This window comes from Protopterus annectens, chromosome 15.part0 (genome assembly GCF_019279795.1).
Source record: "Protopterus annectens isolate FY-2018-M chromosome 15.part0, PAN1.0, whole genome shotgun sequence".
In the NCBI taxonomy this organism is placed as follows: Eukaryota; Metazoa; Chordata; order Ceratodontiformes; family Protopteridae; genus Protopterus; species Protopterus annectens.
The window spans coordinates 418,039,931-418,056,563 of record NC_056749.1 but is presented as its reverse complement, the minus strand read 5'-3'; the positions used below and the strand labels follow the sequence as shown (position 1 = coordinate 418,056,563).

General features: G+C 40.0%; 1 protein-coding gene across 5 annotated transcripts in view; it reads left to right on the top strand.

The window, feature by feature from the left end:
* The window catches only part of LPAR4 (lysophosphatidic acid receptor 4), a 429,914-nt gene that overhangs the window by 394,749 nt on the left and 18,532 nt on the right, over positions 1-16,633 (top strand). The window contains exon 4 of one of the 5 annotated variants that reach the window (XM_044057155.1): positions 16,451-16,551. The exons of the other annotated variants lie outside the window; for them this stretch is intronic. The gene's annotated coding sequence lies outside the window, so the exon portion shown is untranslated. The remainder of the gene's footprint in view (positions 1-16,450; positions 16,552-16,633) is intronic. 5 annotated transcript variants of the gene reach the window in all.

The following is a 16,633-nucleotide window of genomic DNA, read 5'->3' as shown; positions in this document are numbered from 1 at the left end:
CTAATGTAGACTGGAATCTTGTTCCAGAGCATGGGAAGTCTCTGGGATAGGAATCTATCCCTCCAGCGCGTCCTATTTATTGTTGTGGTGAGGTTTAGATCCCTGGAGCATGTGGCTCGAGGAGATATGGTTTTCTTTAGGTGGAGCATGTCCATCAATTCTGGGTTGGACGTGGCCTTGTATGTCAGGCAGAGATCACCTCTGAGTAGGCGGTATGCAACCGAGTACAGCTGGAGTTTCTTCATTCGAGCTGCATAGGGCATCTGCTTGAGGCCAGTGATCCTCTTGGTGAGGTACTTCTGTGGTCTTTCCAGTTGTTGCAGGTGTCTTGTAAGGTACATTCCAAATGGGGCATTGTACTCTATGATGGGTCTGATGAGTGATGCATAGAGAGGCACAATGACCTTTTTCGATCTGGATGCAAACCCTTTTGTGATTAGGTGGGCCACATAGAAGGATTTTCTAACTACTTTGGCAATGTGATTATCAAAGGAGAGGTTACTATCTACTTGGGTCCCCAGATCCCTTATTATGTTTTCCGTATTTAGGGGGCTACCACCTATGTGGTAGTTTGTTTTTTCCAAAGGGGATGACTATGCACTTTTTGGCATTTAGCTTGAGGCCATGGTTTTGACACCAGGTATCTGTCTCAGTGAGACCCTTTTGGAGGATGTCTGTGTCAGCCGGAGAGTCAGTTATAGCCCCTAGTTTGCAGTCGTCTGCAAACTTGGTCAGCCATAGTCCTCCTGTGCTTGCCTGTATCTCTAAGAAGTATATGCCGAACAGGTGGGGTCCTAGGACTGAGCCGTGGGGAATGCCACTTGTAACCAGTTTAGAGTCAGACCTAGCTCCCGCAACTCTTACCATGTGGGTTCTGTCCGGAGCCAGTTGGCAACCCATCTCGTGATGTAGAGGTTTATGTTTAGGCTGGTGAGCTTGTCTATAGTACCTGAGTGGGGAATGGTGTTGAAGGCCTTTGGACCACCTTTCCCTCGTCTATAGCCTTGGTAACTCTCTCAAAGAAGTCCACCAGGTTTAGGAGGCATGATCGGCCCTTAACAAAGCTGAACTGGGTAGGGTCCAGTGTTTGGAGGTTTCCAGTTGCTCTGTTAATGAGATCCATGATGATGCGCTCCATAGCTTTGCAGACCAAGCTAGTCAGGCTTATAGGGCGATAGTTCCTGGGGTCCATTTGTTGAGTGGAATAACCATTGCTGTGTGCCACTCTGTGGGCACATAGCCTGTGGAGAGGCTGAGTTTAAACAGTGCGTTTAGGTGAGGGGTTAGTTCTTCTTTGAGCTCATGTAGGACGCATCCTGGGACACCGTTCGGTCCCATTAATGCTGCGTTTTTGGCTTTGGAGAAGGCTGTTTTAACCTGAGTGTCTGTGATTACAGGGGCACTACATTCTTCTGGTATAGTTATGGGCCCTTTTGGGGCTGAGAGGGGGGTGAAGTTTGCACTGAACCTATCTGCCAGGATGTTGGCTATATCGGTCGGTTCAGTGTATTTTGTGCCATTCTGCACTAACTCCGAGCAGATCTGAGAATTGCCACTTAGATTTTTGACATAGCTAAAGAGTGCCTTGTGGTTATCTTTGAAGTCCATGGCAATTTTTCTTTCAAAGCTAGCCTTGGATGATTTTATGAGGGAAAGTAGTTTCTTGCTGATACTGATCAAGGATGCCTTCCTTTCTTGGGATTTTACTCTTTTTGTACTAGTTTCCTCCTTCTATTGTATAGCTTGTTTATGGCAGGGGTCCATCAGACTGGTTTTCTTTTCTTGGAGGAGTGAGTATTGGTTTTGTTTGGGATAGCATGATCCATGGATTCTTGTAGGTGCCCGTAGAGTGCATTAGTAAAGGATTTTGCAGCTTGGACAGCGTTATCCTTTAGCATGGGGGCTTTGAAACTTCCTACACCGGTCTTAAGTAACGTGAAGTTTGCTTTTGAAAAGTTTTTCATGGTGGTTTCTTTGACCGGGGGTGATGGCAGAATGTAGTTATCCATCTGATTAGTTTATGGTCAGATCTAACCAGCGAGGGGTTGACCTTCGGTGTGCAACACCGGTCGCCAATGTTGGTGATGACCAGGTCCAATATGTTGTCACCTCTGGTGGGGGTGTTGACCAGTTGATCCAGGGCATTTGAGTTTATAAATTCTAGGAAATGTTGGGCAAGGGAGTTTGTACTTGAGTAGTTCTCCCAGTTAATGTTTGGGTAATTGAAATCACCCAATATCAGGGTGTTTGGTAGGACCTTTACGTTCCCCAGTGTTTACAGGAATGTGGAGTGGGGGTCCTGGGACATGGTGGGTGATCTGTAGCAAGCTATAATTTGAATAGCAGTTTTGCCCATTGTTAGTTGCACGTGGATGATCTCTGAAGCATCGTGCTGTGCCACTAACCTGGAGGTGTGGGTATCCTTGATGAATATGGATACTCCCCCATGTTTTTGTATTTCGGTCTGGGTTTTGTGGCCAAAATGTATGGTATGAGTTTTAGCCTGGTAGTGCTGGGGTGCTCTCTGGAGCCTTAAACCAGGTTTCTGTTATTGCACATATGTCAATTTTCTCTATACTGAGGATTGCCTCAAGTGTGTGCATTTTGAGGTTTAGACTTCTGGCACTGAGTAGCATTACCCTCAGTTTTTTGTTATCTGTGCTATTTACAGTGGTGGGTTTGTCTTTTGAGCCTTGCCTAAAAAAGGCACTATGGGGGTGGCAAGAGCCTTGGCCAGTATTCGAAAGCCAAAGGGTGACCGGTGCAAGCCATCTCTAGCTAAGCAGCATGGCTTATCGAGCATGTCATCCCAGGCTGACAGACACTGGATCCCCTTTGAATGACACCAGAAGCTTAGTCAATTGTTGAAATTTATAATTTTTTCTCTCTACTGTGGTATCAGTCTTGGTGAGGGCAGGATGCTACTCAGGGTCAGGGTCATACCGGCCTGGGCTACATGATCAGAAAGCTCCTCCATGTCTCTTTTCATGTAGTACAGGGAGGTATGGCTCAGGTCATTCACACCAACATGGACAATGACAGAGTCATATTTGTACTTGTTCTGGAGTGACCTGAGTGCTTGTGTTATGTGGCGGATTCTGGCACCCGACAGGCAACTAACAGTAACCTTCTCCTTGTTCAGCCTAGTGAGTGGGACATCAGTGTGCCTGACTATAGAGTCACCTATTACAAATGTGTTGGGTATGTTATTTTGCCTTAAGGGCTGTGATTGTGTGGCACACTGATTTTGTGATGTATGTGTTTCATGGTTTATGTTAGTGGGTGGAGGTTGCTTGGATGTCTGCTTGGAGGTCTCTGTTGCTTCTGCAGATTTTTATTTAGAGCCTCCGAGTATGTTTTCATGTATTTATGTGTGTTTTTTGCCAGTGCTGGTTTCATAGGTTTATGTGAGACTGGTGATGTGATGCAAGTAATTTCCTTCTCCTCTTGACTGCCTAGTCCAGTCTTGGGTTGAGAGAGCTTAGCCTCCAGTTTGGCTGTATAATTGCATCTCTCGCATGTATTAGTGTTTGGTGGAAGGAGGAGAGGGTTGTCTGTGTACATGAGGCAATTGTAACATTGCCTCAAAATGCCCAGATTCACCAGTTGGACCGGAGAGTACACCTGAAACTGCCCTTTGGACATGCCTGGATAGGTACTGTGAACTGTTTTACTGATTGGCTGGTAAGGTCGAATAGAGAGCCTTGTCCTTCTCTACAGTATGGGGGGAGTCTAGTGCTAAGGTTTATTAGTGCGTGCTATGAGTTTTGAGCAAGTGCCGGTGTGAGAAGTGAATGGTTTGAATGCTTAAGTTGAAAGTTTGTCTAGTTCCAAGGGAAAAATTGAAGAGTAGACTTTGTGGAGCTGGGAGTAGTTATACCCTAGCTGCCTAGTGTGCAAAACCGTGCTAATGCGGGTTTTTCGCAGGGCAGTGAAAGAGATAGAAATTAGCCCAAAATGGTCAATATACTACTAGTTTCTGGGCTGAAACCACTCCTCCAGGGACAGATAGGCTGCTCAAAGCTCCCTCTCTCACAGTGAACAGAGTAACTTCCTTCTATCCTAGTAAGGTATGGGCAAACACAGAAGCTTGTAAGACAGTCCTGATTTCAGCACTAACCTGAAAACTGAACTGTACTAGCTTAGAAAGGCGAGGAAACAAGTGTGTATATATATATATATATATATATATATATATATATATATATATATATATATATATATATATATATATATAGTTCCCATTCAGAAGCCTGAAACATCATAAGCCTGAAAATCAAAATCCTGAAACCAAAAGCCTGAAAATTCAGAATCCTGAAAACTCAAAATCCTGAAAGCCCAAAATCATGAAACTCAAAATCCTGAAAACACAAATAATGCTAATATGTCACTATAAAGACACTAATATCTACCAACTGACCCTGACCCTAACCCTAACCCTAAGGTCCGTCACTATCGCACACTCACCTGAGCCGCGCCCTAACCCTAACTCACTTAAACTGCCTCTAACCCCAATATTTGTCACTATTGCATACATGCCTAACCTGCGCCCTAACCCTAACTGACTTAAACCGCCCCTAACCCTAACATAAAACCAACCGCACACTTACCTGACCCCAACGCATGACCTAACACCACAGGGCTAACAATATCAAAGCCACAATGACATCAGTATGTCTATTTTGTGTTTTCAGGATTTTGAGTTTCAGGATTTTGGGCTTTCAGGATTTTGAGTTTTCAGGATTCTGAATTTTCAGGCTTTTGGTTTCAGGATTTTGATTTTCAGGCTTATGATGTTTCAGGCTTCTGAATGGGAGCCATATATATATATATATATATATATATATATATATATATATATATATATATATATATGTATGTATATATTTGTTTTTTTCAGAAAATAAAGCAGATACAATCAAAAAAACACTTTAAATGCACAGAAATGGCTATCACACTTGAGTGTGTAGCCTACAACAGTTAAACAGGTAATTTAAACACAAAAACAACTTTGTTAAAGTGCAGGCAGTAAAATAAGTACAATATGTAGCTGAAACAAGCTTTTTAAATCACACAAACTCTAGAAAATCGGCGTTTTAAGCGGAATTAGCTAAAGGCAGCAAAAAAATGCAGAAAAATGATACTTAATCACTCCAAAGTCTCTCTGCTGCTACTTTATAGACGTACTTATATAGAAGATGAGGTTCAAATGGCTGTATAGTCTAGATGCACTACATCATCAACAATGATGTGTGACAAGAAGCTGTAAAAATGAAACGCCCATACATGATGCATTTTAATGTCATTAAGGTTAGCTACTTCTGTCCAGCATACCAAAACTAAACACTGTTCAAATGGTTTGCTTGACCGTAATTTGTAACTACAGCAATTCATCTGATTGGTTTGTCAAAGACATCCCTTCATTTTAAATGGAAATACATTTATTTGTTATGACACAAAAATCTTTATATAGATTGAGAAGATCAAATAAATAACGAGAGTTAATGCGTCTGGTTTTGATGATGGTACACAGCTAATATCAGTGATAATCTGGTACTTGTTGGCAAGTTTCTGTCCTAACACCATCAAGTAAGTTTCAGGCAATGCTTCACATCCAGATAAACAAAACTAAACATAAGTGCCATGTAAACATGTAAAAAAAAAACAAATCCATGTACTGACAAATAAAGGTAAATGTGACCACTATTACAAAAGTAACAACAAAAAGTAACCTCATATAAAACCATGTTTGATAGCACTGATAGGTTAGTCACTATACAATAAAATGCATACAAACCAAAATTCCATATTGTATTGTAAATACAAGAAGACTGAACTGTTCTCCTCTGTTACAGACATCAAATGCATTCCAGTAAGACCACAGCAAAGGATGTGACAGAAACACAGAACCATATGTATGGAGATTTAAGAAAAAAACCTTCTTGTGTATACTGTTTGCATAAGATGTATACACACTGAAATTATTACTTTCCGTGGCTACTATTTACGCAGTACCTTAATAACGCATTCTGCATGCCTCTTTGATACCAAATGCTTACCTGAGACCTAATATGTCCACAGCCCACCTCACCAGATATCTTCATACAGCCTTAATGCACACATTTTAAACAGAGTTGTTGTTTGAACAGACAAATTAATGTCTGCACTATGGGTTATAAAAAATAAAAACAAATGTTTTGTGCACCATCTACATCTCTGATCAATACCAAAATATTATGCCTCATCTACAATGAAATTTTACCTCTAATACCTCCAACAGTTTATATACCTCAAAACTGATACATTTGTTCTATTACCTTGGCACTCACATGGCACAAGGTAGAGAAACATATTAGTAATAGGACGCCAGCTCATCATATTACCAGTATGGATTAAACACCTATGTGCAAGACGGAGGTTATAAAAATTATGTACAGACAGTGATAGTTAATATAAAAGAAGCAAACAGTGAATGAAACAGACAAAAAAATAACAAATCTAAACACCTCATGAAAGAGAAAGAACTAGAAAAGACACTTTCACAATGTGAAGTAGTCAACACTATTGATTAACAGGATCGCTGCTGTAACCTACAAGTGGATGAAAACTGAGTTCTTGAGTGTCGTTTGCCTGAAATTCAGCCCACCAAAGATCAGGTTCCTCCATATGAAGTCACTGTTGGCAAGTTGCACTGGCAGTGATACCCTTTTGAGGGTAATTTCCCCCTTCTTCAAGTTGTGACTGAGGAGTTGGTATATATTTAAGTTCAGGGGGTGTGGGAGGCTTGCCTCGCTAACCAGAGGGTTCAAGGAACCTTATCCCCTGCAGAAAAAAACACTTGCCCTTTTTTAAGGGAATGCAGTTCAGGGATACTGGTTGTGGGCATTTTTAACTTAGTCCAGTCATAATGGAAACAATATTGTTTCTTAGTTTTTTTTTCATATTTATCAGGCCTTAGTTTGAAATTTTACTTTATTCTGCCTTTTCTGAAATTTTGTTCAATATTTCAAGGTTGTGGCTGAAGACATTCTTCTGGATGTGTTCACAAAGTGGATACCAACTGCTTACGTAAACAAACATATAAAAAATACATTGTAAATATTCACCATGAGGTATGATATCATTACAAGACACCCCCACTATGGAGATTGTGAAATCAGTCATTCTCATTTGATGTAAGCATCCTATCCCAGTCTGCCAGCTCTAGATATCTGCTTTTCTGACCATCTTATGGACTTTGTCCCTCAAGTGAGTCAAACTAACTGTGACAGGTATGAACCATTCAGTCATATCTACTAGCAGACCTCATGACATATGAGAACTTGGTTACACAGAATGTCCATACCATTTTGTCTTCTAATGTGTGCCAACTGATGGTAGGTAAAATGATATCAGTCTTTTAACAGAAAGTAGAAACAGAAAAAAAACATTTATCTGGTTTAGCCCACTGAATATAGAGCTTCTTTACAGAATTGATGTGAGAGCAGGGTCTGGTAAAGTGACTTTTTCAGACTGACAAGATATGCAAAAGGAGGCTGTTGTAATACTGACATCAAACTTATTCCACCTTTATGGCTGATCCTTTGTACTACTCATTAGTAGCATTGAATGCCTCCTGCAGCATCTGTACTTCTTTCTGTGTATTTGTGTTTTATGTATTTACCTTTGAATCAAAGTTGCAGTGAAAAGCTTGTCCTTTCAGGAAAATGGTCAGACTGTCCCCATTGTAGATTGTTTCAAGTTTGTCAGACCTCATATCTAAACTTACCTTTCTGGTAAGTGGTATATATACATGTAGGTACGCCTGTGTTTAGTGTGTGTGTGTGTGTGTGTGTGTGTGTGTGTGTATGTTTAAACATGTGTACATGTTTAGCCATGTACTTATATAACTAAGAATGTTTTATTTGAGAAGGGATGTTACAGATGCTTAATTCGGAAAAGTTCATTCAGAGAAAGGTCACACAGTAGGACTGCTGTTTCTCTGGCCATATACAGACTGCTCACCCACATGCACTGGTCTAGTATAGTTAGCATTGTCACAATGAGTTATAGTCATCATGCACTTCTTAATGTTCTGTCAGAGTTTAATTGCAAGTTATAATCATCAGTTGTACTGCAACACAATTCCTAATCTGTAGCCATCTATAAAAAAATATACACGTAATGCATCTTTGATAGTAAACACAGACAGTCTTGTAGAATATATGTATTCTCAAATTTGATAACAAATTTTCAGAAAACCCTATACTGCAACACAATATTTTCTTCTTGGAGCCATAGAACTACAGTGAAACATAATTCAACAGCTTTCTGCAGCGTTATTCCAGAAGTAATTGCAAATTCAAATATAATCATATTACTGTTAGTTGCATAGGACATGACATAATACTGATTTCATTTTAACAGTGTTGCAGCTTCTTCCATGGTAAAAAAAGGAATAATTTCATATACCACTCTGTATTTGCTGTAGAAGTTATAATCCTGATTAATCTAATATCGGTAAATGCTTATACACTTACCTTTCTTGCACTGCTTTTAATAATATATAACATGCAGTCATTGGCACTCCTAGGATTTTTGACAAGACACTTAGATGAACAACTGAGAAACTATAAGACACCAGAAGTAAAGAAGTCTTAAGAAAAATCTACATAACATAACATGCAGTATAAGCATCCAAAAAAGTGTTTTTCTATTTGGGTTCTTGTGCTGCAGCTTGACCATCAGCTGCTAGACACCCCTTTCAGTGCTTGTTTCTGGGGCTGCTGGCAGAGAGATTTGGGTAAATAGAAAGCATTGTTAATCTAATATTACTCCAGAGAGAGCCATCCAAAAGATTGGAAAGGGGAAATGGAAAGCAGTGCCCTGGAGGTAAAGTAGCGTAGGCTCCTGCAGAGACATTCTCTACATGCACCAGGCTTTCTCTTGGCCCTGCTTCTCTCCCAGGGTCATTTGCCTGTTAACCACCTATGACCACTCATGTCCACTTCTACCTATACCCAATAGACAATCCAATCAACCTGTTAGGTACATGTGGGAACCAAGGCTAGGCTTAAAAAGGCCCCCAGCAGTCATTAGCTAAGTAATTACCCATAAACCTATTATGCTGACAAAATGCCATTAGACTGTGTGTGCATTAAGCTGTAGCCTCTGAGGACATGACTGCCCTGGTCCTAGGTCAACCATGCCTCTTGACCCTAGGGCTTATCTCAACAATAGTTCTGAGCCTTGGCATCTACAAAGATTCATACAATCTGCCAGTATCATGAGCCATCTCCCCAAGGATCCCTGTGTTCTGTATTACTTCCATGAGAATTCCAAGCCAGAAACCACACTTGGGTCACCTAGGCCATAGTCATAGTTTCATCTATCTTTCTATGTTATCAGTCCATCTTACATGTCATTTACCTGTTTAGTAAGCATTTCTGCACTGAAGCAGTGGAATAAGATGGATGTAAGATGACAATGTATTCTGTCAAATTTTATTGCATCCTGCTTTGCAGCCATTTTCAGATGCTTCTAAGAATATTACATTACTTACTTACCAGCATACTCACCCATCGTAGCTTCACTGCATTTTGAGGTTGGCAAATGACATCAAATTCCAATTGACCAGCTAGCTTTTTCTTGTTAATTCTCCCTTTTCAAGGCTAAATGGTTGAGTTAGTGGAGCAAAGCAAGCATGTATGCATGCTGTTGACAGTTAACACTGCATCTCTGGAAATTAATTGATAAAGATAAATACTATGGGTTACCTTGTGTTTACCTATTTTATGTTATCCTCGAGGAGAACAAATTCTGTAAGCCACCATTTATGTTTCAGTGTATCTATCACCACAGATGTTTTATTGATTAGAATATTTTATGGGTTAAAACTCGGCTCCCCCTTTTTTCAAGTGTTGTAGAGCTGTTTTTTATTATTAAAGAAGAAAGTTATTCTGCTTGTATGTTTGCTGTCCAGAAGGCTGTATATAAGTTATTGGTTTAGATACCATTGTTCCCAAATGCATTTTTTATGGTGTCTATTTCACCATGTCTCTTACTACAACATGCAGTCTTATGGCATTTCTTTAACTTAAAGGATATGAATCTTCATAATATATTTCACTCAGCCCATTGAGAAGCAATTAAATTCCACTGGTCATCTACTTAGTTCTGTATTTTTAAGCCTCTCTCTATCCTACTGTACTTCTTACAAAACTTTATGCCATGTGTTGCTTTATATGAAATAAAAAAAGATTGCTATGCCTTCATTCACCTTCATGACTTAAAAAAGGCAAACATAAAGAACATTTTTTTTCTGTATAATGTTCCTCAGTTTTGCCATCAGGTAATGCTGGGCAATGCTTCTAAAGAGATATAGTACTTTGTTTCAGAACCTGGAATTCTGAAATGTGGGTCTTCTGGATTAGAACTTTGACTGGAGTTCAAACTTCATTTTTTGATGTCCACTCTCTGTCTTTTTTTCATAGTACCCATGCAAGGGGCATTGTCTACTGTAACCCTACATTATTATTCATACCGCTGAATCACCACAGCTCAGTAGTAAGAATAATTACTTTTCAATTTTTTTAATTCTGTTTTGAGAGCCTGTCTTTTATAATTCTTAGCCCTGAAAAAACATACCTGTCCCCTTCTGAAGGTCTAGCAGATGCTATTTTTCTGCTGTGTTAAGTATTCACTAGTGTTTTCTACTGAAACTACAGTAGCTAGTAACTATGGCATAGTCCAGATCCAGGCCTGCTGCTTCTGGAACTGTTTGTAGTGGCTTGTTTGTTCGAAGCATGCTTTCCAGGTCATCTTCGATCGGAAGGGGCCTATCTGCACTTTTGGAGAGAATTGTGTTTGAGTGGCACCTAACTGGTAAAGGAAGGCTGGTCTAGGGCTTGGAATGAGTATCCTCATTGGTCCTGCTGAATTTTGTTAGATTTTTTTTTTTTTCAAGTTTTAGCTTCTGGTGTCTGAGCAGGTTTCTGCTTGATTGTACCGAGCTGAACTGAGGTTGACTACCAGCCACAACTCTGAGCTAAGATACCAGACTACTAGAGGCCTCTGAGCTTCAAAATACCCTAAATTGCTTGTTTTTTTGTTTTGTTTATTTATAATATTTACTTCACTTATTTATTGCCTGCTGCCTACTTTTATACTGTAATTTACCATGTACTAAACTACACTTTTGTACTGCAGTTGCCTGCTACACTGTGCCTGTACAATCAAATGTTATTGTTTTTACTGTTTAACAAGCTTTTTTGTTATTTCCATTGTTTATGTATTTACTGGTATTTTTTCACTGTTTTAAAGCTATCTGTTCTGTCTGCTCTGGTTTTCCCACCAAACAGTACTTAATTAACTGATCTGTTAACTGTTTAAATAATTCTTTAGAGCCTTCTGGCTGATCTTCTGCTATTTTAAACATTTTTTCAGTATCTCACTGCTATTTTTTTGCTGTGTTAAATATTCTCTAGTGTTTTCCTCTAAAAGTAGGGTAGCGAGTAGCTGTAGCATAGTTCAGATTGAGGCCTGCTGCTTTTGGAACTGTTTGTAGTGGTTTGTTTGTTTGGAGCACGTTTTCCAGGCCATCCTCAATTGGAAGGGGCCTATCTGCACTTTTATGAGAGAATTGTGTTTGATTGGTACCTAACTGATAAAGAGAGACTGGTCTATGGCTTGTAGTAAGCATCCTTATTAGTCCCTCTGTATTTTGTTAGAGTTTTTTTTAACGTTTTAGCTTCTGGTATGTAGGCCTTGCATGTGAGCAGGTTTCTGCTTTTTGTGCTTTGTGCAGCACTGCACACTACCGTACAATTGTGCATTAAATCTGGACATTTAAAACTAATTTTCCCTTAAAACCCAGGCAGAAATATCCATTCACCGAGCTCCTCTGTGGTCATTTCTGAAAAGCCACCTCTAGTGACAACAGTCTTCAACCTAGCATTATGGACAGTTGGACTACCCTTGTTTATCCTGCCAACCTTGTTGACTTGGGTCTCTTGAGACAGTGCAGTAATTGCCCCATGTACACAGACAACCTTCTACTACGGCAATCTAGTACAGAGTGCAAGAGATATATTTACACCGAGTCTAGAATCCGTGCTCTCTGTCATTCAAAACGGAAGGTTGTCAAGTCACCTACCACTACATATCCACATAGTACCACTACTCATACACATAGTATGCATCAAACACGTAAATCTGCATATGAGAAGGTTCTCTCAAAAACTTACCGAAACACCAGAGACCGGCAAAACACAAGTCTGCTACAGCTAACATAGACTCCACAGCACCCATTACACATAGCAATACCAGTCTCTCACCCACCAAGCCAGTAAGGCATAACACTCAAAACCCAAGTTTTCTTGTCATTGGAGACTCAGTAGTGAGACACACAGATATTCCACTCACCAGGTTGGACAAGGAGAAAGTCAGTCAGCTGCCTGTCCGGTGTCAGGATTTGCCAAATCACACATGCAGTTAGTTCTCTCAGCAACAAATACTGTTTTGACTCCATCATAGTTCATGCTGGTGTGAATGACCTGAGACATATCTCAGTGGACTATAGGAAGACAGACATAGTGGAGCTCTCTGAGTATGTGTCCCAGGCTGGTATGTCCCTAGCTTTAAGCAGCATACTACCCTCACCTAGAACGATGACACAGTATAACAAAATGATTGATTTCAATAATTGTCTTAGTTTTTGGTGTCATTCCAAGGGGATCCAGTTCTTGTCTGCCTGGGAAGCCATGGTCAACAAACTTTGCTGCTTTGCCAGAGACAGTTTGCACCTGGCACCCCTAGGCTTTCAGCTGCTGGCAAAGACTCTTGCTTCCCTCATAGTGCCTGTTTTAGGCAAGGTCTCGAAAACAACATTTCCGACGTGAACATAACCAATCAGAAGAACATAAGGGTCATGCTGCTAAATGTTAGGAGCTTAAACCAAAAACTGCACTCCCTGAAAGCACTTCTATCACTAGAAGATGTGGATGTCTGTGCAGTCACAGAAACCTGGTGTAAGGCCTCAGAGAGTACCCCAGCCCTGCAAGGCTACAATGCCTTACACAGCTTTAGACTGCAAAATGAATGTGCGAAAACCAAAGGAGGCTGTGTTTCAGTCTATATTAGAGATAAATTAATCTCGCGTCTAGTTAGACTGGACAACTCCATGGAGTTACTCCATGTCCAAGTTATGGTGGGTAAGACCCCCATTCAAGACCTAGCCAGTTATAGATCCCCGTCCATGGATCACAATACCCATTAATCCTACTTATACAAATTGAAGCCAATCCAAATGTTACTGAACACACTGGTTTTAGGGGATTTCAATTATCCCACCATCAGCTGGGAAACCTACTCTAGCCCAAACTTGCTAGCACAAAAGTTCCTTGACTTTGTGAATTCAAATGCCCTGGAGCAATTGTCCATACCCCGACAAGAGGAACAAACATTCTGGATCTGGTCCTCACCAACATGTCAAACAGGTGTACTGCTGCAACTGTTGGACCCTCATTAGCTAAAACTGACCACAATTCAGTCACCTTCGAACTGACGCTAACACCAGAACTCACAAAGGGTGAAATCAGACTAAAAAATTTCACCAAGTCAAACTGTACCCTCCTAGGTGAAGGTATAAATACATTCCAAGCCCCTCGCCAAGCTGAAAGTGGTAACTGCACTGAAACTTACACTAAAGCCTTGTACAATCACTTGCATTAAGTGTATAAACTGAGCTGTACCAGATAGAATCAAAATCAGAGCCCCAAGTAAAATCAAGCTGCCATGGTAGACTTCCAGCATCAACAAACTCTCCAATAAATGAAAAAGTTCTTGTCCAAGAAAACAAAGACAAGTACCCAACAATGGAAAAGCGCCCTCTTAGCCTTAACAGGCAAATAAGACATCTTTTTAAATCCTCCAAGAGCTCCTTTGAGAGAAACCTATCAAGTACTGCCAAAGATGGCCATAATGCCTTTTACAGCTATGTACGTAACCTAAAGGGTAGGACCCAAGCATGTGCAGAACTACTGGCCAACTATATCACACACATTGACCCCAAAGAGATAGTGAACCTGCTAGTGGATAGGTTTGGTGAAAATGTCACCCCCTTATCCCCTCATAACTTACAACAAACTCTCCCCCACCTTACATATCTGAAGAGATAGTCCTCACAGCCTCTATGGGACCAGATGACATCTCAGGCTGTCTTCTAAACAGGCTAAAACATGAACTAACATCATCACTAAGTACCCTTTTCAATCCTAGCCTAACCACAGGCATTGTTCCTGTGGAATGGAGAACAGCTGCAGCTATGGCCTAGCAACAAAGTCGTGGAATACAGACCCATAAGCCTGATCAGTTTATTCTGTAAGGCCATGGAACATATCTTTATGGACTTCATAAATAAAGACATAGGTGACCTCAAACCCTGGATCATACCCAATTCGGCTTTGTCAAGAGCAGATCCTGCCTGTTAAATCTGGTGGATTTCTTTGAAAGTGTGGCCAGGGCCATTGATGAGGGCAAATGTGTGCACACAGCATACCTTGACTTGGCAAAGGCTTTAGACACGATCCCACATTCAGGCATTACCAATACACTTAGCAAATTGGATGTAAACCCCTTCGTTATAAGATGGGTTGCCAACTGTCTCACAAACCTGACACACACTATCAAAGTGGGTGAATCCACATCAACCAGCAAACCTGTTACTTCTACTACCATTATCTGATCTGATTAATATACAGTGATTAACTAGATATATATGGACTGAAAATCTTCCACACACAGAAGTTTCTTACACTGTTTTAGCTTTGGGTAAGAGTAACAGCTATGGAAGGGAAAAGTTGTGTTGATATGCTGAGGTACTAGTATGAATTGTGTGCGAGTGTGTGCATTTGTAGTTTAGTAGTACTGTTAGGAAAGGGTTTTTAATACCCTAATGTGTAGGGCAGTAGTAGGCCTAGCGTTGGGTTTAGCATATGACTTGTGTGCACTGTTACTCGTGTGCTAACCATAATACTTCGCCTGCTCCTTACCCTAAACCTACTCATTAGTGCACTAAACACCCTTTCCTTAATAGCATCATTATGCAGCTAGACAATTTCAGCCAGTTAGTAGTCATTTTGTTCACCACTTGCAAAAGGAGAATGTTTTCCATTTGTGGTGTGTGTAGTGACTTAGGCAAATTGTGTTTTGACCAAAGGCAAGTTAAGCCTTGTAGTTCTTTAAATATATTTCAACCAGTCATTTGCACAACAACTAGCAGTGTACCTTCCATGTGGGATTGCTTGTTCTTTTCCATTTGACTCAGTACAGTTTTTCTAAAGAAATAGGTCTTATGTGATAGAGACGCACTGTTTGTAAGGAACTACTAGGGCTTTTCTGTTTCATTCACTTCAAGGGTCATTTATTTATAAAATGGCACAGAACAATCACTCATTATGATTGTGCTAATACAAGAAGTGGATGTCTTCTATGTTGTGCAGATAAAGTTAATTTATTTGATGTTATTTTACTTTATTTAGATTTGTCCAACTGAGGTTAGTCAAAAACTCCTTTACAGTGGCGGACTGGGGATAAAAGCTCTAACGTATTACCAACATTTTTAAACAGAGATTCAGTAATGTATACTAACCAGCATTAAGTAACATATATTACCATTCACACGTACAATTGCTAATTGGATTACATTAATATGAAATAAAGGCAGCTATTACAGTATATAAAATAATTATGCATTATTGTACATGAGCATTTTAAAAGATGTATTAGTGGTTTGTCTGAAAGATAATAGATCATGTGGTTAGTGTTTAAAAATTCAAAGAAATTGACATGAGAGAAGGAACTAGGTAGAACAGAAAGTTTTAATATTGTAGATGAGATGGAGTATAAAGTAAATAAACAATGGTGTTCCTTAATTTCTTGCATCCATTATTTATGTCTCGTCTCTTCCCATTCTCAGGTTTATACCTTCTTTTACAAGGCAAAATCTTTACAGTATGTTAGTTTAATGACGTACAGTTTGTTTGTGTCTTTCGGCTTTTCCCGGTTAGGGGTCGCCACAGTGGAACTCCGGTCTGCTAATGATTGGTAGTTGATTTTTACGTGCCGAGTTACCAGCCCTGATGTACAACCTTCAATGAAGGTACACCCATTCATGCATGTCTCCATGCAGAAGGCGCTCTAGCTGAGAATCGAACCGGACAGCGTCGTAATGACGTACAGTATATATTGTTAAAGGCATCATATCTAACATCCTGGTTTTGATGCACACACACGCACACACACGGCACTGCATAGACTGAAGAGATTAACTATTTTTTATTTATTTATTTATTTGTTTGTTTATTCAACATTCTGTCAAGAGGTTGCTACATTATGTATGCAAATGATTCCTATGTAATTGTTTGATTTGCTCTTCCAATGTAACCCCTGGCTGGATTCTGTCTCATTCTAGGAAGAAATAATATATATTATATCACAGTGGCTCACAAGGAGAAAGAGGAGGAAAACGTTTTTGTGAAGATGGTGTTGAGTTACTGTTATACTGCACATGCTGTAAGTGTTTTACCCTTTCTCCTTTGTCATCTAATACTTCCTGTCCTTCTCAGAGTACAGCATGCAGTGGGAGTAACATTGT